Raw genomic sequence first — 7764 nt, 5'->3', positions numbered from 1 at the left:
CAAATACTCAAGTTCGGATCTGTGATCTCTACTGGGCCTCTAGTAATCTCTTGTATTGGGCCCATTTGGGCTTCAAGGTTCAAATATAACAATTGAGACAAATTAATAAAACATAATTGAGACAAATTAATAAAACTAGCCTAGAATACGATTGGTCGGCAGACTCGGGCTCTTTTATTGCAGTTGAAAACTGTTGTTGTCTGTGAGAAAAAAGTGTCGGTGGAAAAAATGTTTATTCAAAAGTAATATTTAATTATTTTAATTTATACATATTTTTAGATATAATATATAAAAATAATATTTTTGAGAAAGTTTGATGATAAAACTAATAGTTACTTTTTATAAAAACTGAAAACAGTTTTTCCAAAAAACACGGGGACATAGTTTTGCTACTATACCAAAACCGTTTTTTTCAGACAATAGTTTTTAGAATTTACCTAATACTTATCTGATAGCTTTTAAGCAAAAAACTGTTTTAACTGTCTGCAATAGCAATACCAAACGGAGTCTGTTCTATTGATTTCTTATTTGTGATTTATGGACAATTTCTGAAAAATTAGTTTAATTATTGGTGCTTTAGGAAATTGGTTGAATATTTTTAATTAATTTATTAATAATTTATTGATATTTTTTACATAAATCGGAAAATTTCTATAACAGAGAACTCGACTTACAGGAGTGAAATTTAGATGCATTTTACATTTTGCTTCATCGAGTTGCCCGTTGCAATTTTTATTATTTTAAAAAACTTAATTATTTTATTCAAAAAAAACTTAATTATTATAAATTAAAATATATATAATAAAATCTAGATAAATGAATATTCAATAGTGAATAATCTCGTTAATTTAATATTTTTTTCAATTTCAATATTATAGTAATAATATAGTTTTGAACTCAATAAATAAATAATTTTTATTAATAAATAAAATATTTCCATCCCAAAAATATTAATTTATTGGATTTAACTTTATTTATACTTAAATATTTTACACACGGTACTTGCGTGTTTGTATGCACGCAAAATTGTGTCCACGACCACGAGGGGCAAATGAGCTTGTACTTGTCCATTGTAAATGCAAATTTGTAATTATTATTATCTGCTGCTGTTTGTTTTTGTTGTAAAAATCAGGAGGGAGGCAAGTAGAAAGGGCACAAGGAGGAGGAAGGATGCATCTATGGCCATCAACGAGGCTGAGAGACTCTTTTAAGAAAGATTATCTCAACAAACTTCAATTCAACTTTCAGCGCAAACAACAACAACAAGATGCTACTTCTAGTACTAAGCTCTTGAATGATGATGATGGTAATAATGTTGCTCAAGTTATTGAAGATGATGGCGTGTGCTGTATCTTTTGCAAGGATTTTCTTCTCATTTTCTCTTTGTGTTTCTGCTGTGGAGGTACCTTCCTCTCTCTCTCTCTCCCCCCCTATCTCTCCCTCCCTCCCTCTCCCCCTTTCTTGAATTAATTCTTTATCTTTATTGCCTTTATTATTTTGTGTATCTTTCGCACTGGGTTTTGTTTGTTTTTGCGGGTCTTGATCATTTTGATTTGGGCATGTTTAAGATTGTTGTTAAGATGTATTATGATGAATTTCTTGTCAAGGGGGTTTGTTGTGTTTGTGATTGTGGGATGTGATGGGAATTTATCATGCTTAAAAATTAATAATTTTATACATATGTGGAGGGAGAGCTCAGTGGACTGATTGTAAAGGTTAATTTGTTTTTTGTATTTGGTCTGGCGATTTAGGTGTAGTTTTGAAATTAAGGAAGTTTATGGATATGATATGAATTATTTGTAGAGGGATTGTTTATTTCTAATATGTTTTTATTGGTTGTGTTTCATACTGAGTTTAAGGATTGATATGGAGCTGTACAGAGAATGCTTTGTTTATAGTTTGCTCCTTTGATTTACAGTTAAACAACCTTGTACTTGCAAATTCTGCAACGGCGAGCATAGGTAAACAATTTGAGGAGAGAGATTAGTCAGTTGTTTCTAATGTGCTAAAATTGGTTCAGTTGTTGTGTGTTCCCCACTCCCTCCTACCCCTAGTAGTGGGAGATGAATTGCAAGGTGTGGGAGTCAACATCCAGTTAAGTTCACATACACCAGGAGAGCACCTGTTAATAAACAGAAAAATATGAAGGGGTAAAAGGGTCTTTATCTTAAGAGAAGGTTGCAAGGGTAAATTAGAAGGGAAGTGAGTTAAATAAGGAAAAAAGGAGTTGGGTCTAGGGGAGGAAAAAAAAAACAATAGAGTCGATTGTGGTAGCTAGGAGAGACCTTAACCTCTCGAAAGTTAAGGTTTACAATCAGGGTTCCTTTGTGTGTTCATTTCTGAATCTGGAATCACTATTCTCATTATTATTATCAATATTGTAAAGTGAATTAGCAGCTTGTTCATTCTCCTGTGGTAGTACTGGTAGGCTATAGTTGGGTTATAGCAAAGTGATATCAGAGCAGTAGCGATTCGTGACTAAGCGACGATGGGAGCACCACCAACTAATCAATTTCTTATCGAGGTGTTAGAACGGGGGTTGGGCGAACTCAGATCGACGATGGCAGAACAAATCTCAGTGTCAATACAGGCAGCTACCCATGATTTGCAGAAAACCCTAATCGAGCAATTGACAAAAACGTTAGAGCAAACTGGTCAGCGATTGGAAGATAGAGTAGCTCGGTCGAGGGAAAAAAGGAGGGGTTTATGAATTTGATGAAGGGGGAACAAGAGAAGTTCCAAGAAGAGATTCGATCCACAATGACGATTCGGATATGACGAAGGCTAATTCTGGGTATAAATCACACAAGGAACGATCTGTGATGTTCAATGATGATGTAGATGAAACGGGTCGACCCAAGGGGTCTGGTGCCGGGTCGGGTCGTGGTGGAAATTTTGGGTCGGGTAGGATTTATGGAGTTCCAGGAGGGCAATTTTCAGCAGCAAGCGGGGGATTCAGTTGGAAGTTTAAGAAGCTTGATTTACCTAATTTTGACGGAAATAACCCGGATGGTTGGATATTGAAAGCAAAACGATTTTCTAATTTCTATAAGCTGACCGAGGAAGAACAGTTAGAAGCTTCCGTCGTTGCTCTGGACGGGGATGCTCTATTGTGGTATAGTGGGAACATGGAAGGCGACTAACAAGGGGATAGGCTGAGATGAAACATATATTGTTACAACAGTATCGTCCGAAGGCTGTAGGAAGTTTACATGAACAATGGTTAAACCACCAACAGGTACCAGGACTTGTAGAGTACAGACGGGGGTTTATTGAATTAATGGAACTGCTGGTAGGGGTACCGGAGGAAATAGCAAAAGGCCAATATATAATGGGTTGAAGGCGGAAATTAAGGCAGAGCTGAGATTATTGGGACCTCGTAGCTTGGATCAAGCTATGGATTTATCATTAAAAATAGAGGAAAAGTTAAAAGTTGGCTGTGAAAACAAATTTAAAGCTCGAGGAAGTGGAACGAGTTCGGGGTTTAAAGGTACGTATAGTTCTTATTCTTCCAATCCCTATCCTTCCAACACTGGCACATCGGAGTTATCGTCTCCGGGTGGCTCGTCAAATGCATCACGAGCACCTTCTATGTTATCTCATAACTCTGCATCAACGTGGACCAGCTCGAGAAATTCGAGTCCATTACCTATAGCCAAACTTGTAGGGGAAGTTCGTCGATTGAGTGACAAGGAGTGGCAAAATCGGAGGGAAAAGGGGATTTGTTTCAAGTGTGATGAAAAATGGCATGTTGGACACCGCTGTAAGAAAAAAGAACTAAGCGTCTTATTGTCACAATGTGAGGAGGAAGAGGAGGAAAGTCCAGTCACGAGTCCTATAGAGGAAAAAGGACTGCGTTTATCTGAAGGGCCGGGGCAACCAGAAATTTTGCTAAATTCGGTGATGGGACTGACCAGCCCAAAAACAATTAAAATGGCGGGCACGATAAAGGGTCAGCAAGTGGTAGTTATGCTGGATCCCGGCGCCACTCACAATTTCATTTCTGTTGAGGCAGTAAACAAGTTAGGATTGCCAGTTTCTTCTACTAAAGCTTTTGGGGTATCATTAGGTAGCGGTGAATCTGTTCAAGGTAAAAGGGAGTGTAAGCAGGTTGGAGTGTGGATACAAGGCATTGAAGTGGCGGAAGACTTCCTACCGTTGCAGCTGGGGAACTCAGATTTGATATTAGGCATTCAGTGGCTCGAAAAGTTAGGAACTATGAGTACCAATTGAAAGACTCAGACCCTGAAATTTCAACTACAGGGAGAAACAGTGACATTGAAAGGGGATCCAGCTCTTGGACGTACTAAAATTTCATTAAAAGCCATGTTGAGGACGTTGCGTAAAGAGGGATTTTTTGGTCGAGCTTAGCCATATGGGAGCGCAAGTCCCTGCTACAAATGCTAGCGTTACCAGAAACAAAACTCCGGAGTGGGTTGAATCGATTATACAATGGTATGGTAATGTTTTCAATATGCCAAATGCCTTACCCCCTCATCGAGAATATGTTCATGCCATTCGACTCCAAGAAGGCACAAACCCGTTTTCCCTCATCAAAAGTGTCTGACAGGGACCGTGTTTTTTTTAGTCTATTTTGGAGGGAGATATTCAGGCTACAAGGAACGAAGTTGAACCGTAGTACTGCCTACCACCCTCAGTCGGATGGGCAGACGGAGGTGGTAAACAAAACTCTTGAGACGTATTTACGATGTTTTATTAATGGTCGGCCGAGATCATGGGTGAGGTGGTTAGGTTGGGCTGAATATAGCTATAACACAGCTACTCATGCCTCAACAGGGTTTTCTCCATTCATGGCACTTTATGGCAGGGAACCTCAGCCATTAATCAAGGGGTCAGCAGCTAATACTAGTGTGGGGAGTATTGAAGAACAGTTGGTGATACGTGATGCAATATTGGATGACCTTCGACTGAATTTAGTAAAGGCACAACAGTGAATGAAAATTCAGGAAGACAAAAATCGCAGGGAAGTGGAGTATAAGGTGGGGGAATGGGTTTATGTCAAGCTACAACCGTATAGGCAGCAGTCCCTGGCACGATGCCCCTGTGAAAAACTATCAGCTCGTTTTTACGGGCCATTTGAAATCAGTCATCGGGTTGGACAGGTAGCTTACCGTTTGATCCTGCCTATGCATTCTAAAGTACACCCGGTCTTTCATATATCTCAGTTGAAGAAAGCCATTGGAGATACACAGGTCAGTACACAGATTCCTGCAGCAATTTCAGAAGAGTTAGTATTGGAAGCGGAACCAGAAGCTATTGTGGGAGTGCGCAATAACTATCCTAATGCTGTGGAAGTTTTGGTCAAATGGGTGGGAATGGACATTTGTGAAGCTACATGGGAGGATATGCAGGCCATGTCACAGCGCTTCCCAGTTTTTCACCTTGAGGACAAGGTGGCTCTTTGGGAGGAGGGTATTGCAAGGTGTGGGAGTCAACATCCAGTTAAGTTCACATACACCAGGAGAGCACCTGTTAATAAACAGAAAAATATGAAGGGGTAAAAGGGTCTTATCTTAAGAGAAGGTTACAAGGGTAAATTAGAAGGGAAGTAAGTTAGATAAGGAAAAAAGGAGTTGGGTCTAGGGGAGAAAAAAAGGGAATAGAGTCGATTGTGGTAGCTAGGAGAGACCTTAACCTCTCGAAAGTTGAGGGTTACAATCAGGGTTCTTTGTGTGTTCATTTCTGAATCTGGAATCACTATACTCATTATTATTATTATTATCAATATTGTGAAGTGAATTAGCAGCTTGTTCATTCTCTTGTGGTAGTACTGGTAGGCTATAGTTGGGTTATAGCATAAATACTTGAAGATCATTATCAATTTTACCACATAGTGAGCCTAAATGAAATTTTAGTAAGCATTCAAGTATATGACATGAAGGCTAAGTATATCCTTCTTTATGCTTGTTGATTTTTGTGTAATCGATGCTACCGCTCACTCAAGAGTGGAGACTTTCTGTTTTATGGTAGAAGAAATATGTGACTTACACCCATACCTAGGTTTCATGTTCATTTAGACAACACTGTTTCTGGTAGGACACCTCTTTGCTGTTAATCCCTTTCTGAGTTGGTTTAGTCAGTAGACCAGTGTCAAGATATAGTATAAAGAGGAAGAACCGAAGAAACGCGGTCTCTTAACCAAAGTTATAACAGGAGGTGAAAGGAAGCTGAGTATGTATAGCTGCTAAGGTAGTTGTGCAGAAGGTTGATATATTTGAACCCTCTTCATTAATAGGGACCTATCACCTACTTTCTGACTATTTTACAGGGCAGAACTACTTGATGATTAAGCACTTGGTTTTTCATGTTATTCTCATTATATATACGATACTTCCTCAATGTCTTAAAAGGGAATCTCAAATGGACCATAAAAAATCTTAAAAGGATGACAAAAGAGTCTCCTAATGATAGCCTGACATTGCTTCTTTGGTCGGAACTAAGGGACCTCTTAGATATAAAGCAAAGTGTCGGTATGGGCCGCAAAGATGATAATGGAAGTAGATGTCAATATCCTTGATTTTGCAGAATGTAGTTGTGGTTTCTGAATTTTGATGACCTAAAAACAGCAGGATAAATTAAACCACCTTCATTGTAAAAGAAATATAGGTCTATTATATAGAGTCGATATTTTTGGTATATTGAAATGACAATCTTGCGTATTATGTTTTCGTGGTTACATCTGTTCTATCTTGTTATTGATCATCCTGAATATTTCGTTTGTGGATGTGTAATGTGTACTCCAAAGCTGACTGTAGCCTAACAATTTTCTGATACCAGATTATAAGAGGCTGTATAGATCAGTAATGAAATTCAAATTGTTTAAGTGTGTGTGTGTATATATATTATGTTCCTCTAATGGTTTTCTTTTGCTGTTGGCTTTTCTTCCTCTTCAGCTTGCTATTGACGGGATATCATGAAGAAATCATCATTGAGCTGCTAGTTTGTTTAGACAGCCTGTAAAATGGGACAACTACAGAACCATGTAGTACAACTGCAGATCTCTTGAGCAAGTGAATACATAAAATTGCGCATTGTTGAAAAAGCTAGTTTTATTAGAATTCAGTCTCTATTGTTAATATATATCATAGTGGCACTGTGCTTATGGATCTGTTACAAGGCCCTTTTGCTTTTGTGGTTAATAACTTTACATACATGGTATTCTTATTTTATTTGCATACATCAGAATATCATGACTTGCGAAACTTGAGTGTGCAAGCACGCACATAATGATCAACAGATATTCATCCTGCAGTATCCTTCAATATTCTAGAAATCTCCGGACACTCTAGCTAGACCTAAACGGAATCGCCTGAAAAGAGTTTTAGAGATTTATAACTCGGTTCACTCAATCGTGGAGTTGGCTTCAAACTGTTCACTCAATCATGGAGTTTTAGAGATTTATATAAATAGTATTGGGCTCGCAGGTAGTATTGGCCTCAAATTGTTCACTTAATCGTGTCAACTCCTGCTACAATTCTGGGCTTATGCATTAACTTTCAATTATCTCCCAAACAGTAATCTCTTCTATATATAACAGGGGATAAAGGGGATAATGTAGTGAGATTAAAATTTTTTATTGAAAAGACTAAACTATTCCTCCTTTTAATATATATATAAAAAAATGTGTTTTGCGGGAATCAAACTCGAATTGTTTCATTTTTCTATACAACCTCATACCACGTTTTTTATCATACATAATATGTAAGTGTGCTCAAAGAATATTTTATTTAACTTTAAAGATAG

At 37.8% G+C, this 7764-nt stretch overlaps 1 long non-coding RNA gene across 1 annotated transcript; it reads left to right on the top strand.

Annotated features, from left to right (window-relative positions):
* The first annotated feature begins 1014 nt into the window (after nucleotides 1–1014).
* Nucleotides 1015–7172, top strand: LOC141707137 (uncharacterized). Its single transcript, XR_012569005.1, has 2 exons — nucleotides 1015–1402; nucleotides 6915–7172. It is a non-coding gene; the product is annotated as an uncharacterized LOC141707137 (long non-coding RNA).
* Nucleotides 7173–7764: the final 592 nt, after the last annotated feature.

The sequence above is a fragment of the Apium graveolens genome, chromosome 2 (genome assembly GCF_009905375.1).
Source record: "Apium graveolens cultivar Ventura chromosome 2, ASM990537v1, whole genome shotgun sequence".
Classification (NCBI taxonomy): domain Eukaryota; kingdom Viridiplantae; phylum Streptophyta; class Magnoliopsida; order Apiales; family Apiaceae; genus Apium; species Apium graveolens.
This window is presented reverse-complemented; position numbering and strand designations above follow the sequence as displayed.